Below are 21,893 nucleotides of genomic sequence, written 5' to 3'. Positions count from 1 at the left end.
TAGAGTGATGACTTGTGCATGAATTGGATTTAAGTGAGGTTGAGCTACACAAAGTTGTCAGTCTTATTCTCTCTTCTGTATAGCAGTAGCAAAATAAAAGTCAGGATGACTGGTGATGGCTCAGGATGCTGTGGATGACCTTGGTGTGTGATCAAACTCTAAGTGCTCCACAGCATCTGTTTCAACTGCTTTTATGGCCACTGGACCAAATTATTCTCAGTCCCCTAAATCACCTACCGGTCTCAGGCCTGTCAGTTACCCTCACTAACCCATCTGTCCACATGGTTACTTGGATGTGGCCATTGTACATAGTTTCTTGGAGTCACAGGGGAGAGTTGGGTGAATCAGGAAAACAGCAAAGGTGAATGAGCAGTTCTCAAAGTCACTCAGCAAGCCCTAATACCAGAAGTCTAGTCCTCTCTGAATACCCTCCATATTCCTGTACTAAATGTAGGTCACAGTCCAACCAAAATTTCTTGTTCTATGTGATTCCTATCCCTGTCTTCTGATGAATCATTTACAGAGAATCTATTCAGAATGCTATATGCCTTTTTTGTGTTCTTTCATTTTTTTTTAAAGACAAATAGAACCTTTTGACTCACTGTCTGTTATTTTTCACTCTTGGTAAAAGACCATGCTTGGTATCCTTTACCTCCCTTTCTGGTTATTTTTTGTGATTTTTCTTTAAACACTATTTCTCACTTGCAAGTCATCATTTATTACATTCTTAAATATATTGTCACATTCTGTGAACTTGAGGTCATCTGAAATTTTAATTCATCAGAGATTTTGGTCTGCCCATAATTTGTTGTTATATGGAATCACTATAATTTATATTAATGTTAAAAAAAAAGATGTTTTTAAGCAAGAAGCCACTCACAATCATTGAAAACTCAATAAAGTTTTGCAAACTACATTGTCTCTCCCTGTTAGACAATTTTGTGATAGTTAAAGTTGTGTTTTTCTATATAAAAAAATAGTTTAAAAGCCTTTCAATATCACTCTGTTTTCATCAAGGGTAATCTGAATGTATACATATGTACATATGAATAGATATTATTATATTAAATAAATTAAATATATTAACATTACATGTATATGTTATATAAGTATATTAAATAAAAATATAAATATATTTAAGTATATAAATAAATATATACATACTGATATAGATGCATATAAAGATGTTAATGTAATGAAAAAAAGCAGGCACATTAGTTGCTTATATAATCTCTTGTATCCTTTTTGTTTTTATTCTTTCCTTCCTTCCCTCCTTTTTTTCTTCTTCTTTCCCTCCCGTCCTCCTTTCCTTCCTTCTTTCATTCATTCCTTCATTCCTTCCTTCCTTCTCTTTCCTTTCCATTTTTTTTGTTGTTGTTAATAAGGCCATCTGCTATTTTTTCTATTTAAAAAATTCCTTTTTGAGATATTTTGAAAATCTATCTTTAAATACCCTATTAAAATTTTATCACTTCCACAATGTTTTCTCCTTAGTTAGGTCCAGTTGTGCTTTCTCACTTCAACTTCTTAAGGCAGAAAAACAAAATTTTGTGAGTATGTCATGAATCAATTCAGAAGTCTGATGAAGCCCTACCAAAGCAGGCAAAGGATTAAGACCTCTTTGACAGTCCCAGGAATTAGCCTTGTTAAAGAAAGAAAGCCTGGGACCTCTTCCTTTACATTATTGTCTTTTATTGAATGCCTTTAGTAAAGGAGTCAAACCAAGAGTAGAAGAAAATGGGAGAGATCCTGGTCATTAGTTTCTTTCTAAAGATACCCCCAATTCTAGCCACAGAGACAATCAAAAAAGCATTCTTTTTACCATGCCATTAGCAGACTATAGCCAATTATAGGATTATTATGCATGGTGCAGGCTCTTTCTAAGGTATGTGTATTACAGGTCATAAATGCTTCTCTCAGAATTAGGCATTTTAACCTCCAGGGTGTAGATTGTGACATCAGAGGTGGTCTATCTATGTACAAATACTCATTATAATATAATAAAATTAGTAGCATTTCAAAGAAAAACAATTATATTGAAATATTGTTATTAAAAAAAATAAGTTCATAGACACCAGGTAAAGAGTCCCTGTTTTAGATTTTTTTGATTGTTTGATGCTATTTGATAAATACTAAGTTGGTACAATCCAAGTAGTATAGCTTTAATGTTGCTATTGATGAGAATAGATTGCCTTAGAGTTGCTTTTTCCCATTTTAGTTCTTGTCACCATTGTTATTGTTGTTGTTCTACTAATTTCATCTACAGATATGCTCTATGTGATCACACTTAGCTGGGCGCAGTCTTCTGCATTTTCCTCTTAGTTTCCATATGCTGTTTTACAAGGCAATACTGTTCCTCCCTCCATAATGTTTTGCAAATGGATTTGCAATCCAAACCAAAATACTAATGGGTAAGAGACCACTTTGGGTTCTACTTGTATAGTTCTGATAGCTCAGTTTGCCCAGACATCTTTCTCATCCATTCTCTTATGCCAGATAGCTATATTACCATAAGGAAGCTGTGAGGGGTGCATTTACTATCAATCATTTTATTCATTCCAGTGTTAGACAAATGTGGAACCTAGAGAAGATGAATGAGCATCCCTGGATAGAAAGAACTTGACGGGGGAGGGGGAGGAGAGAATAGGGAGGCTGACATCCAATCCCGAATGGACAGAAATTGATAGAAACAATGATGATGACCCTGATGATGACAAGGAAAATAAATGAATCCTCACTCTGCAGGTTTCTTTGCAGCCCTTGAAAACAACAAAACATTTTAAATTATGAAAATAACCATGAGGATTTTATAAATAGAAAAACAGGGGCCCTATTTTATATTTTTATCTTAGATTATCCACTTGATTTCTAGAAGTATTCTTCAGTGATTTTTTCCATGAATAACAAAGAAGAAGCCTTTGTGATCATCACAGGCTTGCTTTAATGGGGGAGAGAGGGGAGGTGGAATTCTCTTTCCTCTCCCCTGCCTCCACTGATGAGATTGTGGGTGAGAGGAAAGAGGTGCAGGATTATTTCCCTTTGTATCAACTGTATTTCTAAATGTTAATGACAAGCCAACATTCATTCTGTAAACTGGAAAATCCTGCAGGTTTATATAGGGGATTTGGATGTCTCTGTACACTTCTCTGTCACCACTTGGATGGGCATAAAGTTAATGCCATATAAATCAGAATGTAAGTCACTCCACAATATGGGCTACAATCTTAGAGTCAGGAATACACAAGATCAGTTCCAGTTTGGGATTTTTCTAAGTGAACAAGTCATGTAATCTTTTTCAGCCTCAGTTTCTTCATATATAAAACAAAGATAAAAATAGTTCCTATTTTGTAACAGAGGTAAGAAACAAATGATGAAAATAATTTTGCGAATCTGAAAGCCCAATATACATTTTAGCTATTATTATTTTATTTAAAAGAGTATATTTATAAAAATTATTCTTATGGAAAGGATTGTTGTTTTTTAAAAAGTATACATATAAACAGCTATATGCAAATAGAATACATTGGAAAATAATTACTCCACACTATGACAATGATTAGTTGACAGAAAGTATTTTTATTCAGAACATTGACAATCCATTTGGTAGTATGAAATAACTAGTATATGTAGAAATCTGGGTTTGAAGATAGAAAAGACCTGGATTCAAATTCACCTTGAGCAAGTCACTTGAACTTGATAAACCGCAGTTTTTTCATCTGAACAATTAGAGGATTGCACTAGATGATTCCTAGTTCTAATTATATGAATCTCCCTTTCTTTATGGGATCCCTCCCTTCTCTGTAACCTCTTTATCTCTCTTCCAATGCTACCACAATACCTGATTCAGTTGCAACTGGAATTCATCTGCTCTGCCTATTATATATCCATAACTTTTTATTTCTTTTACTTTCTCTATAGGCAATGAACAATTGCTTTGAAATCATCTACTTATGATTGACAAATATAACCTAATCTGGGACAAAATTATAAACCATTTGTGAAGAGAGATTCTCTCCAACCAAGAACCCTTGAAAATCATTTTGGGCCAAAGTAATGAAAGAATTATAAATTCAGATTGGAATATAACTTGAAATCTATCCCACTTTATCTATCTATACATGAATGAATATTCCCTTTGCAACATAACATGCAAGTAATCATCCAAAATTTGCTTGAAGACTCCTGTAAAGAGGAATAGATTTCCAGAAGCAGCATATTTTAATTATAAATAGCTCTAATGGATAAGCTCTAATGGGCTAAATCTGTTCCTTTATGATTTCCACTTCTAGATATAGGGCCAAACAGAACAAATCTAACTTCCACTTAACAGCTCTTCAAATATTTGGAGTATTACACACCCTCTCCCCCAAATGTACAAGAGAAATAAACCCATTTCCTTTGTCCTCTGTTCTATCCTTATGTCATTGTCTCAAGGCCCATCATCTTAGCTGTTTTTCTGTGTTAGTTTTCTAGTGCAATTCCCAAACTGTCACACTTCAAACTGATCACAATATTTCAGATCTCATTAAGCTTTTTGTTTTTGTTGGGTTTTGTTTTGGTTTTTATATCATACTTGTAATTAGCTTATAGTTCAATCTCATCTTCTCCATCTTGATTTTTGCAACCCAAGTCTGAGATTTTACATTTATCTATGCTTTACTTTATTTCATTTCCTCCAAAATTCCAGCATGGTAGAATGCTGTTGAATCTTAACTATATCATACAATGCTTTAGCTATCCCTCTTATCTGTATCTTCTAAATGGCGGTGGGTATTCAAGAAGTAGGAATCCCTTTTCCCCGATTCCTAATCTTTTGTCACTATTGGTAAGGACTTTCCACAACATGTTCTCTAGTTATATATGGGAAGGGACGGAGGAACAGTGGGGGAGGTGCTAAAGTAATTAAGAAAGCTATACTATGGTATAAGGCCAGGGACCATAAGCTCCAATCAGATTTTATACAAATCAAATACGCCATAATCATTTTATACAAACTAAATATTTAGAGGCATATTTCCAGATAAATTTAATGGTTATTAAAATAAATGGTTACTAAAAGCTGTTACTATCAGAAGCCTGAGAAATACAACAAAAATTAAAAAAAAAATCTCCCTCCATCACCATCCCCCTCCCCACTGTGCATAAATATTAATTAGATCTCTTCCAAAGCCCAAACAGCCATCTAAATGGTAGGTTTGTTGTGCTAGATAAACTTGGCTGCATTCTTAGAAGGTAATCCAGGGATTAAGCATTCATTACAACTGAATGATCTTAAAATTGTTACTCCCAGATCAAAGTGGAGCATATACTTGGTTAAGGAAGTTCTATCCTTTATGTACTAGTCAAGAAATAAAAACCTTCTCATCTCTAACACTGCCAATTTAGAATGTTTTATGACTCTAAAAATTTGGCATCGAGGCTCACTAGACTATAGGCTAGATTCATAGAGCCTGAGTTCAAATTTCATATTTGACCTTTGGGTAAATCACTTAATCTCTTTTGGGCCCCAATTTGCTTATCTACAAAATAAGGAGTTTGGAGAAAATGATCTCTAATGTCCCATCCCACCCGCCCCAGTTCTCTAAGCATGATCCTATGATCCCTTCAATCAAAGACTCAAGGAGCTAATAACATAGAATTCCTTTTCTCAGCTAAGATTAAATTACTCTTTTCGGGAGCTTTCTATACTTGCAGGAAAAAAAAAAAAGCCTGACCTTCACAGTTGCAATTTTTACTCTGATTTATCTAAGTCACTTTTATTGTTTTTCAATGTCTCTTTAACAGTGCAGGATCCCAAAACTGAAGTGTATGGTGTTCAATAAGACCAGCTGCATTAATATTTTGACTGTGTATATCACCAAAGATAACAATTCTCCACTGATGGGAAAAAAAAGTCCTATAAAAGAGTAAAGTATACACCCAGCTTTTTATAAGAAATACAAGTTCACTGCTGTTTTTCAAGGCACATGTGACCACAGGGATTTTGACTAAAAACTGTATGGGCCCTTCATGCTGTTTACTTTGAGCTTCCCTGTATGGTCCACATAACTTAGAATAGGTGATAATAAAAGGAGCAAAATTCTATAGATCAGAGGGGAAATTACATCAATTCTGACAAATTTATGTGGATCTTGTAAAAAAAAATTTGATTATTCCCCCAATCTCCAAGATAAATAAAAAATGGGAAATACATAAAAATAAAGACTTAGGCTGAAAGTTAGGAGCAAATATAATCGATTGGCTATATGTTCAGAAGTGAAAACACTGACACTACCTATAAAGTAGTCACCAAGGAATTACTAAGCCTCTTCAAGTGTTCTGGGGACTTAATAACCTGTCACTCTACTATTTGCAGTGTTATATTGTGCAAGTTAGAGATCTTACACCTCTTAACCATTGATTCTAATAAAAGCAACTTAAAATTAAATCGATGTTTATTAAGTCCCAAATATGGGTAAAGTACCATAATATCATTTGCCCTCTCACATTTCTGCTTCACTAGCCCATATAGTGTCCCAAGTTCTAATAATCTTGATCTGTTTCACTTCTCTTCATGAAATCTTATCTTTGCTATATGTCATCCCTTCTGACCCTTTTCTTTCTTTGACAGATGGCAATGAGCAAAGTTGATCAATGGATTTGTGTTTACACATTGTTCAAAAGACTAGAAGGACCTCAGAGATTACAGAATTCAATTCTTATATTTTATTGAAAAGAACACATTTTTCTTCCACCACAGTGTATTTTCTGATAATGTTGAGTCACATTTGTATGATTTACAATTTGCAAAGCACATTGCAAAAATAATTTTATTCAATCCTCCAAACAAATATGATAATATAACTACCATAATTTATAAATGAGTGATGTGATATTCATATAGATTAAGAGACCTTCTCCCAAGGTTGTAAAGCTAATTAGCAAAAAGGCCAAGACTTGGCTTCCAGAACTACTTTTCTGGGGTTCTTTCCAATGCACTAACTACATTGTCCCTTTTAGGGACCCCAGAGAAGTAGTTCTGGAAGTCAGGTCCTGGCTTGGGCAGAATAAATAGAGCACTGAATTTGATAGTCAGGTGGACCCAAGGATGAAACCTATTACAAATGTTTACTGACTGTGTGACTCTGGACAAGTCAATTAACCTCCTTTAGTTCTTGCAAATGGAGGATAACTACATAGATCTAATAGGATTTCAGGGATCAAATGGGACAATCTATGAAAAATTTTCTACAAATTTTAAAACACTATATAAATGCTAGCTATTATTATTATGACAAGCAAATTGTGTGAACTTTCCCACTACACATCTTACCTCATGAGAATGGCTTATGAAAATTTAAAAGGAATAGTCAAATTATGGCTTATTATATTAGCTCCTTATCTGCTTTATGGGAAGAACACAGATTTGGCTATCCATTTAACTTTTGATTTAAATAGCTAGCCAACTATTGTATGGGAAAAAAATCAAAGCTATATAGGGAGAAACATTGTATGGGTGAGGAGTTGGAAATGAGGAATGCAATCTGAATCAGGAAACATTTCAGTGTTGGTCATTCTCAATTTTTTTTTGTTGTTGTTGTTTGACATAATTATCTAAATATGTAGTAGTGTACTATAATATTTTAACTTATAAATAAAGTTTAGATTTGAAAACAAAACAATACAAAACATAGTTACGGCTACTGTGACAAACTCCAAAGCAGAATTAAGAAGAAACAGATTATTTTCTTGTTGGAATCCTTACTAACTGCTAACTAATTAGAGTTGATCTAATCTTACAAGAAGATTTTGGCCAGAACCTGAAACAAGGTACTAAGTAGAACTAATTAATACAAGGCTTGTGTTCACACTTTTACTCATTGGAATTCACAAGTATGCCAGCTTCACAAAGTAAACTTTCTAACTTCAAGGGAGTTCACACCTCCCTTAAAGCTCTTTGGGCCAGAGAGCACTATGGGAAAAAACCCATAATCCCATTCTCTCAGAAGACTCGCATATAAGGAGAGAGATCTATTCCAGAATACTTTTTTCCTCTTGGCTGGCTAGTCGCAGAGGGGAGTTCAGCTGGACTCAAGAGGAGCGACTCTGGTGGCAGAGGAAGAGTTTTCAGAGGATAAAGCTACGAGTGGAGAGTTCAGTGGACAACCAGATTCATCTTCATCTCACACCACTGTAGTTGGTGGCTGGGCTCCCCAGAAGGAGACAAGAGAGACATTCCATCTCTGTGTTGGTTGGAGGCTGAAGAAAGCAGAGGCAGAGGCTGAAGGACAGAACCTTTGGATTTGGAGATATTCAGAGGGCTCTAAGCCTCTAAACCGGCTGTGCTTTGAGAAGAACAAGAACTCCAACATTTGAACTCCTAACATTTTCTTTCACACAGTACTCATCACATAGAAGGCACTTAATAAATGCTTGCCATTTTATTGATTGATCATTTAGTTCAGTTCCCTCCTTTGCAAATAAGGAAACTAAGGCCAGATAAACTGTCTTACCCAAGATCATAGAGATAATTCCTATCAAAGTCAAGCCTAGAATTCAGATCTCAAGTTCCAAGTGTCCTTCATTCCATCATTCCTAGATCATTGTGAAAGTTATAATAGATTTTTTGACTGTTTCTATGACTATACCTGCATAAAAGAGGTGAGTAACTTTGGAGTTAGAAAACAATTAATTTGGTATTTGGAAACATCTTCCCAATCAGTTGTGGAACACTAGCCAATGTTTAGCAATATATGTTTAGTTTAGTCAGTCTTGCCCCAAAAGCTAAATGAATCACAAACCATTCAATTCAAGAAGACATGCGAGCATGAAAAAAAAATGTTCAAAATCACCTTTGATTAAAGAAATATAAATAAAAGCAACCCCAAGGTACCACCTCACATCTATTAGATTAGCTGATAAGACAGAAAAGGAAAATTATAAATGCTAGAAAAGATGGGGGGAAATCGGTACATTAATGCAATCTTGGTAGAGTTGGGAAGTGATTCAATCATTCTGGAGAGCCATTTGGAACTAAGCCCAAAGGGCAATCAAAATGTGCATTCCATTTGGTCCTGCAATAATATTCCTAGACCTGTATCTCAAAGATAGCATCAAAAAAAGAAAAGCCCTCATGTGTATTAAAAATATTTATGACAGCTCTTTTTGTGGTAGTAAAGAATTGGAAATTGAGGGAATGTCCATCACCTGGAATGACTGAGCAAATTATCATATATGAATGTAATGGAATATTATTTTTCTATAAGAAATGATAAGGAGGTGGATTTAAGAAAAACCTGGAAAGACTTAAAGGAACTGATGCTGAATGAAGTGAGCAGAACCAGAAGAACATTGAACTAGTAACAACATGATAGACTTAGTTCTTCATGGCAAGAATTTTTATGATGGAAAATGCTGACCACAACCAGAGAAAGAACAATAAAGTCTGAATGCAAATCAAAGAAAAATTTTTTTTCTCTTTTTTTTCCTTTTCTCACAATTTTTCCCTTTTGTTTTGAGTCTTTTTTCACAACATGACTAATATGGAAATATATATTTATGTGATTGTACATGTATAACCTATATCAGATTGTTTGCTGTCTTGGGAAGGGGGAAGGGAAGGGAAGGAGGGAGAAAAAATTGGAGATTATAATCTTAAAAATATTAAGGACACAATTACTCTATTGAAGCATCTAAGTACCCTGTACCAGGAGTTAGAAAAACCTGAGTTCAAATTTCACTTCACATGCTTCCCAGGGAAGTCAACTAAACTCTATCTGCCTCAGTTTCCTCATCTGTAAAAATGCAATTATAATATTCGGGGTTATTGTGAGAATAAAATGTGGTATAATTTATAAAGTACTTGGCAAGCACTTAAAGTACCATATGAACTTTATTGTTATTATCATCATTTATAGCAAGACTTTTTAAACTTTTTCCACTTGTGACTCATTTTCACCCCAGAAATTTTTATGTTACCCCAGGAACATGGACACATAAAATTGGCATATAAATCAAACATTTATTGATAATCATAATTTCATGACCCTGACAATCAGTTACATGATGCTATATGGAGTCATGACCCACAATTTAAGAAGCTTTGATTTGTAGAATTATATCAAATTCAAATACTTTCAACATGGTGGAACTGGCCAAACTAACATGCCACTAGAATAGTCTCTAAGAACTCAAGGTCATCGTTATGACTTGATGACACATCACAGTTCAGTTTTGTGGAGAAAACATACACTACTCAGAAAAGGAAATGGATCAGTTAGGTAGCAAGAGGTTTCAGACTGATATCTACCCATGTAATTTAGAAGGACTCATAGGAAGGCTTCTAGAACTGGGAGAGATAACCTTTGGAGGAGAATAAAAAGAATCATAGAAAAGAAGAAGGCTTAGGTGAGTTGCAATCTGCATTAATAAGGAAAATGTCCACATAGACACACTGAAGGATATTTTCATATATAGACTGGACATGTTAGAGGATAAACTCAATCAAATCATTTGAGATTTTTTTTTACCTTTATGAATTAATTTCCATTTTCCCTCCAGAGAATTAGATTCATTATTGAACTTAACAATACTTTTTACCATATCAGTGTATGATATTTTTGATGAAATTATACCTATGTGACAAGCCATATCCAGTTGTTTTCTTGTAGCTTAATTTTCAACTTAATTAAGTAACAGCTTAGTTGCAAATATGTAGTAAACTTTTCATTGTTTTTTTTTTTTTTCCTGAATGAAGAAAGTTATGTTGCCTTAAAAGAAAAGGAACTTTAAAAAACTTGTTATTGTTTCTAAGAATTCATCTTTATGGAATTCTCAAGGATTTTCTCTCATGTAGTCCAATAAAAACTCATCTGCACTTCCCATGAAGATTCTCAATAAAGTTCTATTGCTGGCTAAAAAATGAATCTCATTAATCAATCCTTCATTCAGTAGGAATTTATCAATTGCCCTTATTGTCCTAGACAATGTGCTATGCATTGAAGATTCCAAGAAAGAAAAACAAACAAAAAACAACAGATTCTGATCTCAAGGATCTCACAGTTTAACAGGATAGAAAATATACAAGTAATTACATAATATATATATATATATATATATAGAATTAATCCTGCATATATATATATATATATATATATGCAGGATTAATTAGGGGCAATCTGGGAGGAGAAACCATACCTGGAAAAGGTTTCTTGAAGAAGGTGAAAATTTGACTGAGAAAGGGAAAGAGGAAGAAATGAAGAGGAAGAGCCTTATAGGCATATGGGGAAAGCCAAAGAAAATACTCGTGAGGAAAGAGATAGTGTCTTGTCTGAGGAGCAGCAAGGAAGTCAATATTACTGGATCAAAGGATGTATGGAGGTAAGGCATAAAAAGACTAGAAAGATAAGGAAGGGTAAAGTTGCGAAAGGTCTTGAAAGTCAAACAGAGGATTTTTATATTTGATCCTGGAGGTGATAAGGAGTCACTGAGATTTATTATATATTATATTAAATAAAGAAGTAATACAATCAGACCTGTGTTCTACATGACTAATATGGAAATATATTTTGCATGACTTCATATGTATGACTTATTTAAAGTTGCTTATCTCAGGGATGGGGAAAGGAAAGGAGGGACAGAATCTGGAACATTTTTCTAAAGTTATGTGTTGAATTCATCATATGCTTAAAAGAAAAAGCAAAATGTGTATATGAAATTCATGTTATCACATTTTGCAAAGTACTTTTCATACAGGAAATATTTAATAATTAATTTTTCATTTATTTAAAAAAGAAAATTAAAAGGGTAACAGTTCTAAAAAATGAAGAAGGGAAAAGGGAGATAGCCACATTTAAAAAATTGTCTTCAAAAGATAGAAAGACTATGTTTTAGAATGATTAATTTAACACCTGAGTAAAGGACATATTATAATGGGGAGAGATCTGAGTCTCATATTTGACCTTTATCCATTGGGGATATATGATGAAAGCAGAAAAAGAGAAAAGTATTGATGAGGAGGGAGGGTGGAAGATTTTTTCTTTTATATTTCACTTGAGAAAGAACATGACTAGCACTAGCACTAAGAAGAGAATTAGGTCCAGGAAAGAAGATATTTTCTATAAGCCTGTCTTTAAAGGAAGTTTTTTACCTTTTTTCTGGGAAACGAACATATATATGTATATATAAAGCACTTTAATTACTTTTGGATCACATCACGTATATTCTCCCTCAGTCCTTGAGAAAAATAAAATTCATTTTATCATACTGGATTTTATATAATAAAAAAATTGTAGATCGCCCACCATCCTGGCTCCCTCCTTCCCCAGTAGCTATTTAGTTGTTATTTATAAGATTTCTATACACATTCTATAGTTATTTGTTTTTTTAATCAAAAAAGGATAGTACATCACTAGTTTTTTCTAGATTTTCTTGGTAAGGCCTTAGATTTCATAGGCTTAAAGTAAGTGTATTTGGGGAGGGGTCATTAGAGTCTGAGTTTTGCAGTCTTCTGATCATTTATGTTGTCATTGTTATCATATGAATATCATACATAACAGGTTATTAGTTATTTCCGGAACAAAGGAGCTTTGCTGAAGAATTAGAGGAGCTAGTCTATTCTGAAAGAAATAGTCCTTTCTATTTAGTAATTGGGCAAGGCCCCCAAAGGGAAAGTTGTGGTAGTTTCTCTAGAGACACTCAAGGAAAAGAGAGAAAAGCAATAAGTATAAGGGGAAAATATGCCCCTCTACAATAAGGCTAAGATCAGCTTCTCCAATCTAGAGCAATGCATCAAATTTCTCCCTTACTTTTATTTGATCTTAGCCAAAAGTAAAATATATATATATATATTTATGTATCTATTTATATAATACAAACATGTTTAGGATATGAAAACATAATCTACATGTGTTTACATAAATGTGTGTATACACACATTATACATATAACATATTATATACATATAATATATTTCTCCTAATCAAGAGTTCCCCACATATATACACACGTACATGTACACATACACACAAACACAGACATCAATATAAATAGTGGTAGAGATCATGGTCATGGTAGAGATGAAAACATTAAAATTATGGCTTATTTTTTAAAGTAAAATCTTGGGTGTTACTGATTCTATACTTTTCAATATATTTAGAAATCTTTTCAAACATAATCCCAGATGGCTTTCTTTAAAAATAAAGGAAATTTTAGGGGTGATGGAATGCTATATAAGCCACACATAGACAACAAATTTCAAGACAGAAAGATAAAAAGAAGAAGAAAAAAAGATGAGAAAAGTGGTCCTCCTGTAGATATCTTAGTAATGAGCAGGTGTAGTAAATATGCTTACATGACCAATTCGCTATCTCCCATACACTTTAATCCTCATTATGGGAAGGAAGAGATCCAGTAATAAATCAGACCTTTGGTTCATTAATAAAGGTGAAATATTTTGACCCTCTGAAGTGCATGGAAGAGGGCTTTCATTGCTTCTAGTTGTATCAGTTTACAAATCCAAGGGGACTAGGAGATGAACACATTGATGGCAAACCTGGGAAATGCAAGCACACTACTATTTTGGTAGCAGCTCTCCAAATCAATGGTAATATACTTATCGTGAAATTCTGTGCTTATTAGACACAAAGTCTGCACTAACCAAGACTTGATTCTAAGAGCAGCTTTCATGTTAGAGAGGTTTTCTATCTGTTCCATGAGAGCAGAGGAAAGGCGTTAATTGCAAGACATGTTGAAATATAAAGACTCTACGGAGCATTCAATACTTGGCTATGTGAATTTTCAAGAGGAAAAAATGGGTCTTTCATGAGAAACAATCTCAAACTACTCTGTTCCACTCAGAATTCATAATTATGCCTAATCTGCGGCTCCTTTTGGCTCATTTACAGGTCCTGTTGGCAGGTAGTGAATGCAAAATCATTTTAATAGGGGATCCCCTGGGAATGGGAGCAAAAGTTTTTAGCATTTGCAGCTTTACAATGAAGTATGGCCAGCTGTTAGGAACCCAGTGTGGCAGGGCGATAGCTCCCTCGGACAAAATCATTTGCATGGATATTTTCAGGTCAGCAATCTGAAAAGGAAGAATCTTCCCAAGAGCCAAGGACAGAACTGGCAAGTGAGGAAGTGGGAGTAGCTGTAATTTCCAAGCAGAGATTACATCCACTGCAAAGTGAGAGACACAAGGACAAATTAGCTAAATGGGAAAGCCGGGTGCAGTTGACAAGATTTAGAGCATAGAGGGGTGTGCATTTTTTTTCCCTTTCCCTTTCCCTTTGGCAGAGAACTGCCACATAGGATTAAGTCCTAATGAGAGAGCAAGAGGCTTATAGAAGATGGGCTGAAGCTAGACTCATTCAAAGATCCCATTCAAAGCAGTAGCACTATTGCTCTATCCAGTCATAATCCACCCAATGACTTATTGTCTTCAGCTGTTATTCTCCTGTGAGCAATCTTCTAGACTGGGTTAATTGATTCACATTCAAAGATGTAGTGATTTTGTGATCTGGGCAAGTGGGGAAATTTTCTAATATAATTCTTCATGGGAGGTAAACTTTGAAAGCACAAGTATTCAGAATATGTTTTTTTTTAACTATTCCATTATTTGTAATAAGTAATAATAATTATGGTAAACATATTCTAGTCTTGTAAAAACCAAAGAGAAGCAAGTCAATATTCCCTTGTAGGAAGAGAGAGATGGAGGAACAACAACCAAAAAACCCAAACCAAATCAAACCAAAATCAAAACTTTCTCTATCTTATATGCATTAATAAACTCTGTGTCTTTTGTTTTGTTTTGTTTTCTCCTCTGTAAATCCAACAATCACAATTATTTCTTGGAATTAAGCAATACAACAAATTGTGGATTTCTACCACATGCAGGGCTTATTTTTCAAACTTATAGTGTATCTAAATTTAACTAGATAATAACGTTGTTTTGTTTTTGTTTGTTTGTTTATTTGTTTTTTTTTAGCACCTTCAACACTTCCTCTCCTTCCGTAGGTGGAACTTTTAAAATGTTTTTTTAATGCTCTCCTCCCTCTCCATAGCTATCATAATGCATTAACATTCCACCCCTCTCACTAGATGTTAAAACTGTCCCTAATTACAAATATATACAATCAAGTTAAACAAATCAAGATATTGAATATCTCTGAGAAGGCATGCCTAGATCAGCACCTGGAATTTTCTAAACTTTTTCCACTCATGAACCCTTTTCATTTGACAAATTTTAATGTGATCCCAGATATAAAAGTATATAAAATAGAAATACAAATAATTTATGGATAAAAATTCATAATTTCATGTACCTCCACATTCAGTTACATGACCCTATTTGGAATCATAATCCAACATATAAATAGATTTGCTCTAATCCATCTCTTCTCTTATAAGAGGTGAGAAAGTTGCTTTAGTAGCCCTTTAGAAAAAAATGTTTATTTTATTTTTAATTTATGGAATAAAACAAGTATATAACATAATAAAAGAAGATGAATGCACTTGAAATTGCAAATCTATTGCATGCAACTTATGTCTTTTAAATACATAATAAAGATATCATGTAAATTTCTTGTTTTCTTTTTATTCCCTCCCCTATCCCAACATAGCTAACATTAGACACAAATATGGATGCATATGTTTGTATGTGTGTGTGTGTATACAAAGACAAGTTTTGTCCTTTGTTAGCTAAAAGAATGATACCGTGATATATGAGTTGAATTTAAGTGAGGGAGGGCTGTGCAGGGTCATCTGCCTCACTTTTCCCTCCAGAGTCATCTGGGTCCAGTGGCCAGAAACAGATCAGAGCGACTGGAAATAATCATGGATACAGTGTGATACCTTGGCCTTTTAAGCTATATAATACACATATTTTTAATTTATTAGCTCTTTCACTGTATGCAGATAGTAGATAGTGTCTTTTTCATATATTCTTTTAGCTAAATAGGGTATTTATAATAATCAAAATGACTTATTCACTCAAAATTGTTCTTAAAATAATATTGCCATTTTTGTATACAACATTCTCTTGGTTCTGCTCATTTCACTCTTCATTATTTCATGCAAGTCCATCTGTGTTTTTCTAAGATCATCAAGCTCATCATTTCTTATAGCATAGTAGAAATCCATTGCAATTATATGTCACAACTTGTTGAGCCATTCCTCAGTTGATGGCCATTCTTGCAATTTCTAGTTTTTTTGCCACCATAAAGAGAACTGCTATAAATAAATATAAATATCCATTTTTCTCTAATCACCTCTGGAAATAAAATATTATATTGCTGCATCAAAAGTTATAGACAGCTTAATAACTCTTTGGGCATAATTTCAGAGTGCTCTCCAAAATAGTTGTATCAGTTAATAATTCTAGCAACAATGAATTAGCATCCCAATTTTTCCATTTCATCTTCAAAATTTGTCTCTTTTCCTTTCAATCATCTTAGCCAAGCTGATAGGTATAAAATAAAATCTGAAGGTTGTTTTAATTTGCACTTCTCTAATCAATAGTGATTTTTAGCATTTTTTTCACGACTATAAATTGTTTTTATTTCATCAATGAAAAAATGCCTGTTCATAGCTTTTAATCATTTATCATTTGGGCAATGATGTATTCTTATAGATTTTACAAAGTGCTTTATGTGTTTAAGATTTAAGACATCTGAGAAACTGTCTATAAAGATTTTTTCACTTTTATTTTTTCCTTCTGATTCTATATACACTGGTTGTATTTAAACAAAACCTATTTGATTTAATGTAATCAAATGTTCCATTTTATACTTCCTTCTCTCTATCTCTTATTTATTCATAAATTGTTCACCTATCCATAAGTCTGCAAAGTAATATGGTCCATGCTCTTCAAATTTTCTTGCAAAGCTCTTCCATGTGTCCATTTTGGCCATATTTTGGTAAATAGGATAAAATATTGTTCCATGCCCAATTTCTTCCAAATTCCTTTGCAGGTTTCCCAACAATCTTTACAAATAATGAACTCCTATCCCAAAACTTTAATACAAGGTTTCTAGAATAATTTGCCATTGTAAATTGTATGTTTACTCATTTCTAATGATCTACCTTCATATTTCTTACCCAGTACTAGATATTTTGATAATTGCTGTCGTATAATATCATTTAAAATATGGTACTACTAAACCTATATTCCCTAACATATTTTTTATAATTTTTGACTGATGTTTTTGGCTTTTGTAACATACATTGTAACAAAACATAAATTTGTAAATACAAATATTTGTTATAATTTCCAGATCCACTTTTTTAAAGTTCATATGAATTTGTTACTATAGGCTTGTAGTCTGGTGAAGCAAAGTTTGTAGTAATTCTGGTACTTTGGACATATCATTATTAAACTTATGAATGACTTGTGATGATGCACCTAATTAGAGAAAATTAAGTGGGCAAGAGTTTGGGTTCCCAGGCCCGAACCAAGAAAAGTCACTCTTTCTTCTGTGGCTCCCAGAGTTATCCCATGCCCTCTGAGACCAAAACAATGCAAAAAACAGAGTCCATCCACCCATGGTTATAAGGAATAAAATTAAATCTGTCAGGTGCAATCTTGAACAGATTAAAAGATAGCATTTGAAAATGTTGGTAGCTGAAACCATCATTTTATTTTTTGTTTCTTTTTATTTTTCCTCAGAACTCCAGCCTCTGGAGAGAGCTTAAAATCATCCTCTTTTCTCCCTGAGTATTCTTTCTCCTCTATCTTCTACTTTTCTTTCTTCTGCTACTCTAATAGAAAATGACACGTTTCAATTCTGATCTTATACTAGTCTTCTCCCTTCTTCCATTGGGAAAAAAATACAATCCCAGGGCATTCAGCAGTATAGTTCCCCCAATCCAAGACTTGCTATAATTCCTATTTTGCAGAGAGAGAAACTGAGGAACAGAGATTAAGTGATTTACCCAGGACTTAAATGAAAAGATTTAAACCTGAAGGGAGAATAATTTCCTAGGTATCAGCAGTTTACTTGGGGATTAGAAGAAGACTTTTCCTATTTTATTTTAATAGAAAGATATTTGGAAGTGGAATGCAAAATAATTTTTCTTTTATGCCAGAGGGAAAGGAGTACCACCAAAGATGTCCTACTCTCTCTGAGTATCATCATTATCATCTAATTGATCAAACATTTATCAAATATCACTGTACTAGCTGTTTGACACATACCACCCATGAATTGAATTTCTATGCTTTTCACATTTGAAGTAGGGATGATGGATGGAGGCAAATCAAGATACCAGCAATATTTTAAATAGTAGGCATAACATAGAATAGCCATAGCAACAGTAAACCAGAATCATAGATTATAGACTATAAAAGCACTGAAAAAGACTCTTTTTCTGACAAATGAGGAAAGTGAAAACACAAATGCTGAGAGGGAAGCTACCTAGGAAAACTTACTTGGGTGTACTAGAAGCTTTTATTTTACTTTAAATGTACAATTATAAAATTATGTATGTATGTATATGTGTATGTATTTGTGGGGTGTGTGTGTGTGTGTGTGTGTGTGTGTGTGTGTGAAAATGGAAAGACTTCACTAAGCTTCGATGTTTTAAACCATGCTGGGGGAAGGGAGGAGGAATCAACAGAAGCCCAAATCAGGAAGAGAAGATGATACTTTCATCCATTTATTCATCATTCACTCAATAAGTATTCATTGAGTCTGCCACAGTGCTAGAAGTCATCCTGGATGCATAAATGTATATGAAGGCTATATACTTAGTATATGATGAGACATTAGAGTCATGTGATGATGGAAAATGAAATCTTCCCCAATGACTTGTAATGTCAGGGTTTTAAATTCTAAAATCTGGGTCTCTTCTGGCTGGATCACAACAATTCATAAAATTATCTATTATGGAATTTATACATGGTAACAGAGATAGTAGCAGTACCCAAACTAATTAAAATATAGACAATTTGAAGTTGTATGAAGTACATATGTATGTATATACATACATGTATATACACACATGTGCATGTATGCAATGCTATATTAGGGTATCCTCAAGTTATTGAGATTTTATTACTATTCTCTCTTTCTGTCTCTCTCTTGTTTCCTTTTTCTCTCTTTCACTCTCCCCCTATCTATCTATCTATGTTTGCATACATACATATATGTATACAATTTAAAATATCATCATCACAGCTAACATTTCTATAGTTGTAAACACTTTATACTTTACATTTGATATCTCATTTGATCCTCACAACAACCCTAGGAAGTAGATGCTGTAATAATTCCTATTTTACAGAGAGAGAAACTGAGGCACATGGAGATTAAGTTATTTATCCAGGATCACACACTAATAAACTAGGTTTGAAATCAGATCTTCCTGAAACCAGATCTGTTGTTCTATCTCCTACACCACCTGGGTTCTGCCTGCCAACCATACAATTCAAGGATATGAGGATTGTTATCATTAGTACTTCTGATGTTGCTGCTACTGTTATTGTTGCTGTTATCCCTTTACACCTTAGAAAACATTCTTTCTGAGCTGTTGTAGTTCTAAAATCAATCCCTTTTAAGCAATTAATCTTCTCAGTCGTTTCTAGATGATAGGTCTGTCACTCACACCCGTCCAGGTTGATAGTGTTTGTGCTATACCAGAATAAAGTACGAAACTCTAGGGCTACCTCCACACAATGAGAAAAGAGTAAACAACAACTTTACCAGAAAAAGTTTATATATTTATCTTTGCCCGTAGTTTAACCTAACATTGGAAACAGTCTCATCAATCTGAATATTTCTTGCTCTCATCATAGACCATCACCTGCTGATGCCTTATTCTGTGCAATTTTTTTTTTATGTGAGGTCCTGTCAAGCCTCCATAGAGTACTTATTGAATATTCTTGGGGTCTTCTTTAGCCTTTTTAGGTCTTTTTTTACTTGTTTTTGTTTATTTTACAATTACATGGAAAGATAGTTTTTCCCCCCCACACATTCACTTTCTTTTTTTTTTTTTGAGGTCTATGAATGTGTTTTTTAATTGATAATTGCATTTAAATATTATTTATTTTCTTTGTAATTCTGTCTTTAAAATTTTTTTTTACTTTCTATTTTTATTTTATTTTATAATAACTTTTTATTGACAGAACCCATGCCAGGGTAATTTTTTTTTACAACATTATCTCTTTGCCCTCACTTCTATTCCAATTTTTCCCCTCCCTCCCTCCACTTCCTCCCCTAGATGGCAAGCAGTCCTTTATATGTTAAATATGTTGCAGTATATCATAGATACAATATATGTATGCAGAGCTGAACAGTTCTCTTGTTGCACAGGGAGAATTGGATTCAGAAGGTAGAAATAACCCAGGAAGAAAAACAAAAATGCGAACAGTTTACATTCATTTCCCAGTGTTCTTTCTTTGGGTGTAGCTGCTTCTGTCCATCATTGATCAATTGAAACTGAGTTAGGTCTCTTTATCAAAGAAATCCACTTCCATCAGAATACATCCTCATACAGTATCGTTGTTGAAGTGCATAATGATCTCCTGGTTCTGCTCATTTCACTTAGCATCAGTTCATGTAAGTCTCTCCAAGCCTCTCTGTATTCATCCTGCTGGTCATTTATTATAGAACAATAATATTCCATAACATTCATATACCACAATTTACCCAGCCATCCTTCAATTGATGGGCATCCATTCAATTTCCAATTTCTAGCCACTACAAACAGGGCTGCCACAAACATTTTGGCACATACAGGTCCCTTTCCCTCCTTTAGTATTTCTTTGGGATATAAGCCCAATAGAAATACTGCTGGATCAAAGGGTATGCACAGTTTGATAACCTTTTGGGCATAATTCCAGATTGCTCTCCAGAATGGTTGGATTCGTTCACAATTCCACCAACAATGCATCAGTGTCCCAGTTTTCCCACATCCCCTCCAACATTCATCATTATTTTTTCCTGTCATCTTAGCCAATCTGACAGGTGTGTAGTGGTATCTCAGAGTTTGCATTTCTCTGATCGATAGTGATTTGGAACACTCTTTCATATGAGTGGTAATAGTTTCAGTTTCATCATCTGAAAATTGTCTGTTCCTATCCTTTGACTATTTATCAATTGAAGAATGGCTTGATTTCTTATAAATTTGAGCCAATTCTCTACATATTTTGGAAATGAGGCCTTTATCAGAACCTTTAACTGTGAAGATGTTTTCCCAGTTTGTTGCTTCCCTTCTAATCTTGTTTGCATTTGTACAAAGGCTTTTTAATTTGATGTAATCAAAATTTTCTATTTTGCTATCAGTAATGGTCTCTAGTTCATCTTTGGTCACAAATTCCATCCTCCTCCACCGATCTGAAAGATAAACTAGCCTATGTTCCTCTAATTTATTTATAATCTCGTTCTTTATGCCTAGGTCATGGACCCATTTTAAACTTATCTTGGTATACGGTGTTAAGTGTGGGTCCATGCCTAATTTCTGCCATACTAATTTCCAGTTATCCCAGGAGTTTTTATCAAATAATGAATTCTTATCCCAAAAGTTAGGATCTTTGAGTTTGTCAAACACTATATTGCTATAGTTGACTATTCTGTCTTGCCACACATTCACTTTCTACTCCTTTTTACATGTCACCACTATCTTTATGTCCCTCAGTCTTTTTAATTTGTTATTGCTCACTCTCTCTCATTCACCTTCTTTTCCATTTTTTAATTCCCTGAATGACATGCCTTACATTACTTCTCATACATTAGTCCATTTTGTGAAAATCGACCTAGCTTAAGATAGAAAAACTCAAAACCAGTATTCTGCCCAGCTGATTAAAGCTTTGGCCACAGGAGTATGTGCATGTGTGTGTGTGTGTGTGTGTGTGTGTATGTGTGTGTGTGTGTGTACAAATATATTTCATCATATGGACAAAATCCATCAAAAAAAAA

This window comes from Antechinus flavipes, chromosome 3 (assembly GCF_016432865.1).
Source record: "Antechinus flavipes isolate AdamAnt ecotype Samford, QLD, Australia chromosome 3, AdamAnt_v2, whole genome shotgun sequence".
NCBI lineage: Eukaryota > Metazoa > Chordata > Mammalia > Dasyuromorphia > Dasyuridae > Antechinus > Antechinus flavipes.
Note: the sequence above shows the minus strand (reverse complement) of the source record.